Below are 15,799 nucleotides of genomic sequence, written 5' to 3' on the forward strand. Positions count from 1 at the left end.
TATATTTTATGTGGATGGTCAGATTTATGACTAATAACATCAACATTAAATGTCTTGAAGCAACGACGTGTCCATCATATGGTCAGTAACTTAGACAAATGGCCGTAATAAAACTTACATCATGCCCGTCCAAACAGAGATCTATCTACTTTGAGAACAGATCTTTGCCCTAAATGACCGCCATATTCAAAATAAGTATTCTATAAGTATTGCATCTTTCATACACACAAATACTAAATAAATACTTCTCAACATGCTGTGTTTTCGAAAAAAAATCGTCGATTTAGGAACTAAATGTCGGTCAACCAGCATCGTCTCTTGTCTCAAGCGGAGCTAAGTGTAGACATTCGGCGTAACTTTCGTATGCATTCAAACTTCATTACAAGCTAAAAGCTCAGACATATAAAATGTACCGTAAACCCCCTTCTATTTTAGCCCATACCGTACGACTGGGTGACCCTCCAACATTTCCTTCTTTGATAACTCATTTTTCAAAGATTCCAAATTCTTTTTAAAAAATTACAAATCCCAAACATGTTCATTTTATGTCTTCAAAGGACTCCTTAAACGTTGCCATATTTTTCAATCCAATTAAATTATACTAACTTTTCTTTCCGTTTTATTTAGTGGCTGTTGGTTACAACTGGGTAACCATACCACCAAACTAACATACGTTCGTATAGCCTGCATATTCCGAAGATCTGAAAAAGTACTCAAACTTCACAAAACCGATGCCTTGAACAATATCCCTTCAAGAGAGAGAGAGAAATGGGGATTTAACGTCCACTCGACACAAACTAGGTCATTTCGGGACTAACACATGGTTCAGTTTTTTATTTCAATAATTCGCTTGCGCGTAGGGGTCTTTAGCAGTGGGAGGACACCGGAGGTCCCGGAGAAAACCCACGAGGTTGGACAGGCAAGCCTACTCCTTGTCACGTATACAACCGGGGAATCGAAACCCCGCCAGTTGACTCAATGACAAACCGTATGATACAGCGCCCACGTGCTAACCATTCGGCCATTCAACCCCTCATGTCCCTTCAAGCCATTCAGGAAACGAAATGGGTTTTAACATAATACTTGTCTGCACCTACTTGGATAACGAAGACGGATAAAAGCCATTCAGAGCCGGCTTTCAGTCAATCAGAACAAATCGCCCTCCCCCACCCACCCAAGAGGACACAAAGAAGAGTAATTTACTCGAGTCTAGTCAAAAAAACATGGTCATCGTACGAAAGTAATTTATGTTTTAAAAAAAGGTAGTCATTTCTAGACAATTTTGATAAACAATTTCACTGAGACATATGTGCAAAATGGAGGGGGCGGGGGCACAGTCGTGAAGTACAGACGTACAAGCCTGCAAGAGTAGACCCCGTTCACAAAGATAGAATGCCAGGCAACGAAACATACGCCCACAGCAGCTAAATCGTCCGGGCAGTCAACAAGTGTTTTTTCGGTAATGAAACATTTATAATACATTAAAATCTGATTAAGAGTAACAACTCATGAAGTAATTATCAGAAAACCATTAGAATTTGTTTGGTTTTTATAAAGTTCTGTCCCATGCTAACGTTTAGTATACGAAACTTTTAATATCGTGGATTTAGCTATTCAAGTCATAAAAATTCATTGAAAATCAATATACTTGTTTGTCTCAAGATCTTAAACTCTGTGTATCAATCTGAAGTCAATCGGATGATAACTTTAGCCTCTAGAGCGTCACAAGATTTTTCAAAGTGATCAAGGGCCATAACTTTGGCAGTAATTATCGGAAATCGTTGAAAATCAATAGGATTCTTCGTCTCATAACCTCAAACACTGTGTATAAATTTAAGGTCAATCGGATATTAACTTTAACCTCTAGAGCATCCACAAGATTTTTTTAAGTGATCAAGGGTCATAACTCTGGCAGTAATTATTGAAAATCACTGAAAATGAATAGACTTCTTCGTCTCATGACCTTAAACACTGTGTATAAATTTAAAAGTCAATCGGATATTAACTTTAACCTTTAGAGCGTCCACAAGCAAATGTGGACGCCGGACGGACGGACGGACGGGGGCGACGACAATATACGACCACATTTCAATGTGGGCGTATAAAAACCAGTCCTTCTTGAAATAGCCAATCTGAGTTATTTGTATAAAATCAATAGAGCTGAAAATATAATATATATCCTTCTATGATATAAACAAATCATTTTAGATTGAACTTTAGACCTAGATTTCGCCCACGAGCATGTTCAACATTTTAAGTGATGATGGCTTATGAATGAAATTGGAAAAAAGGCGATCTCTGGTGCAAGAGATGCTTTAAGCTGTCATGGTATAACTGATTATGTTACCGTTTTTGCTGACTTAACATAAATTTTATTAGTCTGGAGGGGAAAAGGTTATAATATACTCGTTAATCAAAATAAATATAAACTCTCTTTCTATTTTCTAATTCATATCCTGCTTTAATATCTGATATTTCTAAATCTTGCTAAAACTTCAAAACCTAATTCCCTGCTTCCTGAAAAGAATGTAATTGAAATGTAATTGATGTCATTCTATCACGCGTATGGATCATGTTATGTGCTGATGCCTCACGTGATATATGATCTTTAAAGATGAACAGGTTATTTTGGAAATGAAATGAAATGAAATGGGGTTTAACGTCCTACTTTTTTGCTCCTAAACGGGGCTAATGAAGACGGGCATACGCCATACAGTGTGCAATGTATGAGGGAAATTTTGCCCGGGCAGCGGAGCTACGGCCTACTCTTACATCGAATTTCAACTGCCAAGGGATCTTTTACGTGCACGCCGATATGTACACAGGACCTCGGGTTTTCGTCCCATCCGAACGACTAGACAGCTGTCCTTGTCAGGCCCTCCTTCCTGCATCACTGACAAGGGAAACCACGCCGGAAAATCTGGATTAACTTTTTCGGCCAATGCAGGGATCGAACACCGGACCTCCAGGCTAGCGAGCCAGCGTCTTACCCACTTAGCCACGTGATCCCCGGTTATTTTGGAACTAAAATATATTTTAGCATGGTCTTAACGAGAAGAATCCGAAACATTTAGACAAGCGATAAAACTTGTTATGTTTAGATCCCGAAAAGGATGTCACGATGGATCAGCGAGTACGGCGCTGGCTCCCTAACACGACCTCTTGGATTCGATCCCGGTGTAGACAAAGAAAGTTCCTAGGGATTTTTCCAGCTCGGTTTCCCTATGTCGGTGGTGATGGACGGTCGTCTAGTCGTTCCGACAGGGCGTAAACCAAAAGTGTACGCGTTAGTGTGTACGTTAAAGAACTCTTGGAAGTTGGAATTCAATGAAGAGTAGGAAGATACCTCAAAGGTTAGGGTTACCTCATCGCCCACTGCCTTGATATTAGGCCGGTTAGTGCAGAAAAGTAGGACGTTAAAACCCAATTTCATTTAATCTCTGAAATGGAATTGACCAGATGTTTTTCATACACTACCTATAGAATAATTTGCCTCTTCATGGACTGTCAATGGCGATAAGTACTTCGTTTATCCTATATCAGAACTGAAAGCTAGCATATCCGATGATTGTACTCCCGATTAACCAGCTAGCCACATGGACTCGGTAAGTATGGAGTAGCTTACTATCCAGAAAGTCCCAGGTTCAAGAAAGTTCCTCGAGATTTTTCCATTGCCAGTGGTGAAGGACAGGGGGACTGGCAATGAAAAGTGTCTAATCGTTCAGCTGGGGCAAACCATTGACAGCACGTTAAAGATCTCCTTGAAAATCGGAATAATAGTAGGCCGCTGTCAAGGAAAAATGCCTCTCATAGCATACTGTATGGATGTCCTCTATAGCTGGGTTGGTGCAGAAAAGTCGGACGCCATCTCTTCATTTCAGAGGGGGGTTAAATTGTTTTCAAATAATAAGAATAAAATGATGAACATGTTACAAATTGTTTCAAAACACCAATAGCTTACCAAGGATCATGATACAACAAAAAGGGTCCATTTCTAAATTTCAAATAAAATGAAATGCATCGACAAGGGTAATGAAGATGGGTATCCACCACGCAGTGTACCATAGGGGAAAGTTCGCCGGGACAGCTGCGGTTCTACATAAACATCGTCGATTCCAACTGTCGAGGATTCGTTTACCTACACACAAACGTTTACATTGGACCTGGGTTGTTTTATCCCATTCGAACGACTAGAAGACGTTCATTTTGTAATCAAATAGAACAGTACAAAGTATAGACTTACGCTATACTATGAGTAATCGCAATCATCTACTGTACTTAAGTTGGTCTAACATAAGAAATATTACCACGCTCCTAGATTTTGGCGGACTTTAATGGAGTTAACATGGCTATGTTTGTAAATAACCCTTGACCTTGACAACCGTTACCCCGGTAACACCATGTTAAGCCAACAACGCTACCTGTCCATCAGATGTGACATGATCACATCACTGGAGTGATAATCACGTGGTGTACTTTTTGACAGGTGTCTTTTGTGAAAGGGACACGTTCAAGAGCTGTTCGACAAAACTGACTTTTCTTTGAAATGCATTTGAACTGGTTTCCACAAAAATAACAGTAAATAGTCATGAATTTCTTTGAAACAGTTTTTGCATAATTCCCTCATTCAAGTCAAAGGTCGGACTACTTTGATCAGTATTGTGACACTGTAAAGACCTTTCATTATCGGGCTATGGTTACGTTATCGCATCCATGTGTCTACCGTATCATGTGGACAAATTGACCGAACCATGGTTTGGTAATGCCCCGTATCAACTGTTTGGTTGCATGCTCCCAAAACTAGTATATTATAGGGCATAGACCGCTAGTAGTCATACGTGTGTAAAAAGTGATAAAATGTACAACAAAATTAACAGCGATAGTTTCAAATACCAAAAAAATACAACTCTATTTGATTTTACTCTTTCATTGGTGATCCCGTTAAATTAAAGGGATGCCCGAGGATGTCGAACGCTCTGCATGCCACTTGGGCACTCTTGTGTATTTCAGATTCAGAACGAGACTGCTGTTAGATATACGATTTTTATTGTAGATTATTATGAACATATCAACGATGGACGATACAAAGATATGATTTAAAGGTCACTAATTGGCCGCCTGACGACAAGGGCTGTCGACTCGAGTGACGTCAAAGGGATGCACGCGTAGGTTATCTGAGCTCTTGGCGTTAGGGAGTGCTTGATGTATATGTTGATAAACTTGGTGGTGAAGGGACGTGGATAAAGTGAGATACTTAAACGTACAACAGTTTCCGAGAGAGAAAAACAGGAAAAGGGACATGGACAGGGGATAACTCGAGAATTTACTTAGGCCTCCATAGTTATGACAAATGGATAGCAATTATATGCAATGAATTCTCCTCCGGCTTCCCAACCCGTTACTAGGTACGGCGACAACCAAGTCACAAACATGATTTCTTTTAATAGATTTTTTTATAGCTTGGGGTATTTCCTCGCAAATACAGTGTTTTGAGAGGGATTTGAAGCCAATTTTTGATAGATTACTTAGCTTGAATGTTTTTGGTCCAAATATATCATCAAATTTGTACGCGAGAAGGTATCTTTAAACCGTGAAAATTAGATAATGCAAATGGCGATCGGCGTCTTTAATTAATAGCTACATATAATATCACATCTTTGAAATCTTCACGGAGCTTTTACAAATACCTGTAATTATTGGCATTTCCTTCCCGTCCAATGTTTTTAAGAGAATAATATATTATTTCATACATCTTGAAGTGTATGTTTTTCTTGTTTTCCGTTTTAAAACACGAGTAAACTACACGTGTATCTCTAATAATCTATGTACATCACTTCCGTTACGATGTTTATGATTCTTACAAACATTATAATTACATCACACAGGTTTCGTACACGTGGAACTTCCTATTACTCTTATGATTAATATATGGTCATCTTACCATCTGAAGGATCTAATTGTATGTTTCTGTGACATTTAAAGAAAGTTGGGTTACGTTCAGTGAGATATAATCGACATCTCTCTCATACGGCGGAGAGAGAGAGAGGAATGGGGTTTAACGTCCACTCGACACAAACTAGGTCATTTCGGGACTAACATATGGTTCAATTTTATTTACATAATTCGCGTGCGCGTAGGGGTCTTTAGCAGTGGGAGGAAACCGGCTCATACGGCGGATCGTACCAACATATAAATAATGGGTCATAGACATACCAATTTGATTAAAATACAGATCTATATTTTCATTTCGTTTTTTTATACTTCCGATGGCTTCTACTACATGAAGATCTGACCAGTTGTAGTGAGAGGTCGCGTCATAGGTCATACGAGCAGCTTTTGACCCTATGACGTCAGGCATTGATTAATCAATCAGCGTTGACTTTTTTAGTGGTTTACCCACAGTTCCGTGCACAGCACGAAAATAACTCGTCGTAACAGACTGTTTCATTGGCTAATTCTACGCATTAGGCAGAACGCCTGTTATATAACAACTCTTCCAGATCCTTGTGTTGTGAAGACAAGTAAAATGAAATTTTGAACTATAAAAAAGGAAACGAAATAGGATCTGTGTTTTAATCAGATTGTAGGCATAGCGGCACACTTCGGATTCATTTGCAAAATGAAGACTATGCTGCATAATTTGGACTATAAAATATAAAAGAGGAAAATTCGAAGGTTAAACTAAGTGACCTCGTACTACGACGTTTCGGCCACAATAATAGCCCGATAATAAGTACAGTGTATTCGCATCCATTTAACACCTCTACCCAGATTATGTTAACCCTTATGTATGCTTATGATAGCTGAATATTCTCCCGAGTTTTTTGTTTAAATTGCAGATATCTCTCGCGTTTACCTCCTGTTTAGGGAGCCAGCGCCTTACTCTCTGCACTATCGGCAAATATCGAAATTTTGTGCAAAATTGTTGCGCATCTAGAACGTTCTTGACGAGCTGTTTCGGTTGAATGTAAAATCGATAGTGTCTTTACAATTTTAAAAAATAAACTTTAGAATTAATTGCAGATCGTGTTAGCTACTTAACAGTTACCATTTTCGATGAAAAGGAAGATAGGTTACAGGAAGTGTGGTATCCGTGTTCTATAAAGATAAGTTACAGGGAGTTCTGAAAAGAGAAGTTGCCGGAAGTATGGTATCTGGGTCCTGAAAAGAGAGGTTACAAAGGAGTATGGGGTCTGTATTCTGATAAGATTGGTTGTCGGAGGTATGGTTTCTGGGTCCTGAAAAGAGAGGTTGCCGGAAGTATTGTATCTGGGTTCTGAAAAGAGAGGTTACCGGAAGTATTGTACCTGGGTACTGAAAAGTGGGGTTATAAAGGAGTATGGTATCTGGGTTCTGAAAAGAGAGGTTGTCGGAAGTATGGTATCTGGGTTCTGAAAAGGGCAGTTGTTATATGTCTCTTTTACGACATCATCTCTGTATACTTGTACATACATATGTCGCCAATTACCTTTGATCTATAAAGACTAATATCTGGGTATAATAAACCAGTACGAGGTCTACTAGGTCTTTATACCTAACAATTTGGTATGAGTTTAGTATTCTACATAATGACACTGATGAATTTATACTTTACGTTTAAAGAAATTTACAGCTGTAAAATGTATAATATTGTTCTGTTTTGTGACTTGTATATGAGATAAACTATACTCCTCTTCGTTTATGCTAAAAAAAAAGTAAAAGCTCGTAAAGTAAACCTCCATAAAACAAAAATATCGGGCTACGATCTTAGTATTTCTTTTACCTCCGATTTCTTCCTTTGGGGTTGACTTTTTTTATGCGCGCACTGTACATTTAAGGCAGCGATTCTCAACCAGGGCGGGAATGAAATGGAGTTTAACGTCCTACTGTTCTGCTCCTAACCTGGGCTAATGAAGACGGGCATACGCCATACAGTGTGCTATGAGGGAAATTTTGCCCGGACAGCGGCACTGCGGCCTACTCTTATATCGAATTCCAACTGCCAAGGGATCTTTTACGTGCACGCCAATGTGTACACGGGACCTCGGTTTTTCGTCCCATCCGAACGACTAGACAGCTTTCCTTGTCAGCGCCTCCGTCCTGCATCACTGACAAGGGAGAACCACGCCGGAAAATCTGGATGAACTTTCTCGGCCAATGCAGGGATCGAACACCCGACCTCCAGGCTAGCGAGCTAGCGTCTTACCCACTTAGCCACGTTATCCCCCAACCAGGGCGGGATCTTCCTAAGTGTGCCGCGAAAAACCACATAATTAACAGCTAAAATATATGTTCAGTTCATGCTTTTTGTGAAGTTTCTTGTGAGACAAATAAAACTACTCCTCGTCGTTTATGCTAAAAAGCGTGATAACATTTTCCATAAAAGAAAATTATCGGCCTATATCTCAGTTTTTCTTGGGTTTTCCTTTTTTTTTAAAACATAACCTCGGGGTCGAGATATATCCCTAACGTATATTTATTTACAGCTAATAAATGCGCTCGGTGTTTGATTTTTGTGGCGGTTTCCTGTTTATGATGAAAAATTCTTTACGAAACTTACGCTGTCTATAAATCATTAACTCCCCTTCGGGACAGACAACAAATTGGTTGACCGACATTTTTATGTAGAAGACACTAAGTATAATTCGAGAATTTTGAGAAGTATTTATTCGAATTGGAACCGCATTACAAAATAGAATACAAATTCTTAAATATTTCGGCCATTCGGAGCAGAGATCTATTCTCAAGGTAGATAGTGCTCTGTGTGCAGAATGTAAAAAAAAATCCTCCGTACGATTAAAAAACACTCGGTATTTTTTTTAGCATAAACTCGTACTTTATACCTCACACAAGACAGTATATTGACTTTTAGATGAAAGTACAGGTATATAGTATATACAACTTGTATAATTGTATAAAGTCTGGCCTGGGGGTAAGTTTAGACATTATAAGTATTATACCTGTCATATAAAAATGACAAGAAACAGAATGTACCTCTCTCTGTGTCTATCTGGCATGTCGAGTACAGAAAAACCTGCCATGAAAACTACACGTTCCGCGCATAGTTGAAATCATCACGGTGCTTCGAACATAACCGGTTTGAGAAAATATGCTTTATAATATTTTAGTTTTATAAAAAAAGAAATAACCAGCCCCACAGTAGAATGGACCAGGAACTGAGTATGACGTCATCATAGCCATCTTGGAATTGTGAGGTGGATAGAATGTACCGGTGTAAGTTGAGACGAGCCTTCGAGGTTTTCAAGCCCGGATCTTGTGGCAAGGCGTAGTGCCTCTTGGGTATCGGGGAATATGTCCAGTTCGTTCCGATGGTGCGAAATACCGAGTGGGGGTGGGGGTTGTGTTCCCGTCCAACTGCCATGTATTTTTCCGTACACACCAATGTGACCATTGGTAAACTTCGATTCTCCTACATTCCGATCTACAAGGCCCACTACACTTTCCTTGTCAGCCCCGAAGGCACCTCCCTAAACCGGGTTGGAAAAATCCCGAAAGTTCTTCGATACCCACGGCGAGGTTATTTTCTAGCTAACATGATGTTATTTAATATTCAAATTACTTATATTCATAAATCATTTATATTGAATTAAGGTGTGATTATTCGTTCGCAGAATTTTTTAGCAGTTGACAGTTATGATGAAAGATGGGTCGCACTGGCACAAAAACCGTGGGTGCATGGAGGTATACATATGTAATAAATAGTGTATGATATACAAATGTAGTGGCATACCCTCGAGCTATAATAAAGTTATTTCTATAATTCAATTGGGTGATATGAATTAAACATTTCTTTCAGATACAGGCACATAAATGTCTGAATTTAGCCAACAGGTAAACAATAGGTCTAAATGCAACAGGTTCTATTATAAGACTCGCGCTAAGAAATGAAATGAAATGGGGTTGAATGTACCTTTCTGCACCGACTGGGCTAATGAAGACGGGTTTACTGTGCTATGAGGGAAATTTTAACCGGGCAGCAATCTGATTAAAATACAGATCTATATTTCGTTTCGTTTTTTTGATACTTTCGATGGCCTACACTACATGAAGATCTGACAACTTATAGCGATAGGTCACGTCAGGGGTCAAAAGACCGACTTATGACCCTATAACGTCAGACATTTGATTAACCAATCAGCATTGATGTTACTAGTGGATTACCAACAGTTCCGTGAAAGACACGCCCAAAGCTCGCCGTAACAGACCGTTTCATTGGCTTATCCCTGACACCATTCAGAACACTAGTTAAATAACAACTCTTCCAGATCCAAGTGTAGTAAAGACAAGTAAAACGAAATTTTGAACTATAAAAACGAAACGAAATAGGATCTGTGTTTTAACCAGATTGACCGGGCAGCGGCGGTGGGGCCTAGTCTTATTTAGAATTCTAACTGCCAAGGGCTCCCTTATGTGCACGTCGATGTGTCCGAGCGACTAAACACTGTCCTTGTCAGGCCCTCCGTCCTGCATCACCAAAAATGTGGATTTGCATTTTTTTGGACAATTTCTAATGGCTTGGCCGATGTTGAAATGTATTAAAATTTATTAAAAAAAAAAAGAATAATATTAAGTGTAGGATAGGTTATGCTGGGGAAAGAAAGACTGAAGAAAATAACCCGAGAAAAAGAAAAACCGAGACTGGTAGGCCGAGGTTTTTCTTTCGAGGTTTTTTTTCTGAAGTCTTTCTTCCCCAGCATAACCGAAGTCGGGGACTTTATGTTGGTTATAAGCCGTATATCTTTATGTACGTAAAATGAGGATATCCCACAATTCCAGTAAGAAAAACCTTATATCATGTTTTCTTATGGAAAAAAAACTACCCTGGAAGTATAACCCGATACGGGTTTAAAGAAAAACATTCAGAAGAATAACCCCAAATTCCTCTCTACATATTCAGACCACAAGTTATTCCGGGCATAGAATATACCCCAAAGATCAAAGAGAGAGAGAGAGAGAAAACTGGGGTTTAACGTCCACTCGACACCAACTAGGTCATTTTGGGACTAACATATGGTTCAATTTTATTTCCATAATTTGCTTGAGCGTAGGGGTCTTTAGCAGTGGGAAGAAAACGGAGGACCCGGAGTAAAACCCACGAGGTTGGACAGGCGAAGATCAAAGAGATTTACCGTTATAGGTTTATAATAGTAGATAATCACCCGGTGTGGATTCAATCGGATTAAAAAGCAAGTCCATTCAGATATATTAGCAAAGATTATATCTTGTTTGCAGGCAGGCGATGCATTCCTTGTTACAGATTCAACTTTCACAATATTGTATTTTGCAAGGGATTCAAAATCCCTCGAATGAAAATCACAAAACATTCTCAGACTTCCGTTAAGAATTTACTCAAAATTGTTCGTCTTATTTGGACTAAAATATAACCCTTTATAAAACTTTTGTTGTTTTAATGTGTCAAATATATCAATAAGAAACTATGTGCAATTTTTTGTGTTTCTGGATCAAAAATATTTCTCATAAACAGTGATTGAAAGTTGAGTAAATTCTTAACTTAAGTCTGAGAATGCTTTGTGAAACGGGACCAGAGACTTTAATAATGGACTCCATCAAGACGCTACTACGCCTCTGTATATTTAGGATCGAACCTGTGATTCGCATAGATAATAGGATTTTCTTTTTTCATTTCTAGGCGAAATACGCGATTTGGAGTATGTCTTGAATAAACAATTCGCGCAACAGAAATAAACGGATCTAAGCGTCGATCAGAAAGGGTTGTAAATCGACTCATGGAGGTTGAATATTATGACTAGCTCCGAATCGAAATTTGGCCTATAACATTAATTTTTGAATTGTTTATGTCTGTCGGATAAGGGCTGCGCCCCGCCACCCCCGAACGCCGACACTGTCTTCGACAAATGTTATGAGGAACGGATTTTTTTCCTGAACCTAATTAGTTTTGTGGGGATGATTTTGTTTTTGATCAAGCTTATTGTACTCGGTTAGAAAATGCATAGACCCAGACAGATTCAAACTATTCCCATGGCTATCCAAACAGATTTTGATAAATTATAGCTAATTGTCCATCTTTGTTGTTTTGTCCCTGGCATTTGTCGTCTGCCATATACGTAATCAAGGACAATACATCACAAAATAGCTGCCTTTGTTATATATGATACACGGTAAACCTGTTTTTCTCATTCATTGTCTTATTACTGGTTTTTAAACCGTTTGATATGTAATGAATTAGCATAAAAGTTTGTCAGTATTAGTAACCTATTTCGCCGCTCGGGAGTAAAACCGTGGCAAGCAGGTCAATTAAAAACTTACCCAACTTGAAATTTACATATTATGTAAGTTGATTAATTGATATTGTTAATTTGTGAGGCTATTGATATTATTATAAATGACTTTATATTATTCCTCTATTATACATGGGCGCCCCCACCCCACTCCCACACTGCACTCGTAACCATAGAAATGAGAATTATAATATTGTTGTCTAACAATATATCAGTAAGTTGTTATCAAGGCATATGAAATGAAATGAAATGAAATGGGGTTTAACGTCCTACTGTTCTGCTCCGAACTGCGCTAATGAAGACGGGCATATGCCATACAGTGTGCTATGGTGGAAATTTTGCCCGGACAGCGGCACTACTGTTTTATCCGATTTATTTGTCTCATCCGAACGACTAGACAGCTGTCCTTGTCAGGCCCTCAGTCCTGCGTCACTGACAAGGGGGGGGGGGGCATGCTGGAAAATCTGAATGAACTTTCTCGGCCAATGCAGGGATCGAACACCCGACCTCCAGGCTAGCGAGCCAGCGTCTTACCGACTTGACCACCGTGACCCCCATAGAAATGAGAATTATCGTATGGTTGTCTCAAAATATATAAAGTGCAGTAAGTTGCTAGTATCAAGGTATATGAGAACTAATCAGAAGAGAAGTGGTATCAGGTGTATTTTTATTTTATTTTCGGGATTATTTTTACTTTATCCTAAAGAACTGAAATGGGGTTAAACCCAGTACAGTTCTGCTCCGACTGGGCTGATGAAGACGGTTATCCTAAAGAGCTAGCTTGACCTGGTCGAAATTATGCCGTTTTACTATTGCTAGTCGTTGGTAAAGAAAAGAGAGAGAGAAATAGCTTTATTTAACGTCCGCTTCCACCGAAGTGATATCGCAGACAATGTGTGAGTTAGTTGTATTTTACGTCCGCATCCACTGAGGTGATATCGCAGACAAATCGCAGACAATATTCTGCAGACAGTTAGTTAGTTCTTGGTGTTTAACGTCTGCTTCCACATAAGTGATATCGCAGACAAGACATAGGAGAGCCGAAGCTGATTCCTGTTTTTTAGAATATGATTTTGCAATCTTTCCATTTGACCTTAGGCCATGGATTTGGTTTAGTGGGAAGTTATTCCCTTTATTTAATATAAAACATATCGTTTGGTAGATGATCTCGTCTGCTTCTGGATTGGTAGATGTCATCGTTTGGGGTTAGTGTTTAGGTGCCAGGCCCGTCTTATCGTGGCCTCCTCTTACTCCAATATCCCACTCTTTGGGTTTGGTATCAGTTTTATTTGCGATATAGTGTTTAGGTGCCGAGTTCGTCTGACCGTAACTCCCCCTTACTCCACTATCCTGCTAGTTTGGTAGATGTCATCTTTGTGGGGTTTGTGTTTAGGTGCCAGGCCCGTCTTATCTTGACCTCCCCTTACTCCACTATCCCACTCTGTAGGTTTGGTGTCTGTTTTTGGTGGAATAGTGTTTAGATGCCGAGTCCGTCTGATCGTGACTCCCCCCTTACTCCACTATCCTGTCAGTTTGGTATAAATCCCCTATGTAGTTTAGTGTTTAGATGCTGGGCCCGTCTAACCGTGACCCCCTCTTACTTCACTATTCTACTTAGTCCAACTGTGTCCATTAGGGCGTGGATTTGCAGTTTCAGATCTGGTCTTAGGAAGAGTAGGTTCTTAGTGTTGAATGGTATGTTGTTGGTCTCCATTGTTCTCACTAGTTCCCTTCTCTCCTCCTCGTATACCTCGCAGTCTACCAGGACATGGTTGGTGGTACATTCTTCTCCGCACTCACAGATGATGACTTGGTGTGTGTAGTCTCGCAGCCGCTCTTTTACCCTTAGCTTCGATATAAGTCTACAGATATCTCTTCTAGGGTGATTGAGTGTTGTCTTTGTGTAAATCTTGTCATCCAGCCGGAATCTGTATGTGTCAAGTTCAACGATATTCAATTCCCAGATTGAATTGACCTGTCTTTTGACCATACTGTAGATTTCCGTGGTGCTGTAGTCTATGGTGCGGAGTGGTGCTGTGTCCTTGAGACCTTCATTGGCGAGTCGCTCTGCCTTCTCGTTTCCTCTAATGTTGACATGTGATGGAATCCACACGAGTTCTACTTTGCTTCCCTTCTCTAAAACCCTCTGGTACAGCTGCCTGATTTCCAGAATGACTTCTGGTCTTAAGTCCAAGTTGTCAATTTGTATTGAAATCAGACTGCTCAGAGAGTCACTTGGAATGACGAACTTACTAGTCTTTTGATGGGAAATCCATGATATAGCGTCACGAATGGCCACGAGCTCTGCAGTGTACACCGAACAGTTATTGGGCAGTTTCCTGCTTATTCCCTGTTCTCCATTTGGCAGGTATATTCCAAACGAGCTGGTGCCCCTTTCAGGATTGCGTGAGCCATCCGTGTACACATGGTCCCAGTCATCAGACGGCCAGTTGTCTTCCAGGTGTTCTAGAGAGTTCTGCAGACAGTAGTTCTTGGTGTTTAACGTCTGCTTCCACATAAGTGTTCTGCAGACAATGATGAGTTAGTTGTATTTTACGTCCGCTTCCACCGAGGTGATATCGCAGACAAAATTCTGCAGACAATATTCACTTGTCTTTAAATAGGCAGTTCACTTGAATAAGCGTTTCAAAGTGTGTATTCTGTGAATGTGTATTGGGTTATGTATTCCATGCATGTGTATATCCTATATCCTAGACATGTGTATTGTGTATGTGTAACGCGCTGTATATTCGCCCTGTATCAACAAATTTGTATGTCGTGCATGTGTACTGTATTGTATATTCATTATTTCCATATGTAGTATTTTAGAGAGAGAGAGAGAGAGAGAGAGAGAGAGAGGGAGGGGGAGGGTTAACACCCACTTGTCACATACAAGCTTGGGGTCGAAACCACGCTAGTTGACAGGTCCTAAGGAATAAGGCGCGTGGGTTAGACCACTCCAACCTCTCTTCCATATAATAAGCGAAATGTGTTATGTTGTTTTTTTTAACCAGTTATTTAACGAGTGGGGGGGGGGCCGAATGGTTAGCAAGTGCGTCGCCTGTCCAATCTCGTGGGTTTTCTCCAGGTCCTCCGGTTTCCTCCCACTGCTAAAGACCCCTACGCGCAAGCGAATTATTGAAATAAAATGAAAAACCATATGTTAGTCCCGAAATGATGCGTTTCTCAGTAGGAAAGGAAATGAAATGGAGTTTAACATCCCACTGTTCTGCTCCGACTGGGCTAATGAAGACGGGCATGCAACACACAGTGTGCTATGAGTAAAATTTTGCCCGGACTACTATTATATCGAATTCTAACGCCAGTGTGTACACTGGACCTCGGTTTTTCGTACCATACGATGTACCTCGCCAGACCATCTGCCCTGCGCCATTGACAAGAGGGAACCACACCGGAAAATCCCGATGAACTTTCTCGGCCAACGCGGGGATCGAACAAGGGACCCCCAGGTTAGCGAGCCAACGTCTTACTCACGGAGCCACCGTGGCCTAAATTACTTTTACTCTGATGCACACATA

The sequence above is a fragment of the Patella vulgata genome, chromosome 3, assembly GCF_932274485.2.
Source record: "Patella vulgata chromosome 3, xgPatVulg1.2, whole genome shotgun sequence".
In the NCBI taxonomy this organism is placed as follows: domain Eukaryota; kingdom Metazoa; phylum Mollusca; class Gastropoda; family Patellidae; genus Patella; species Patella vulgata.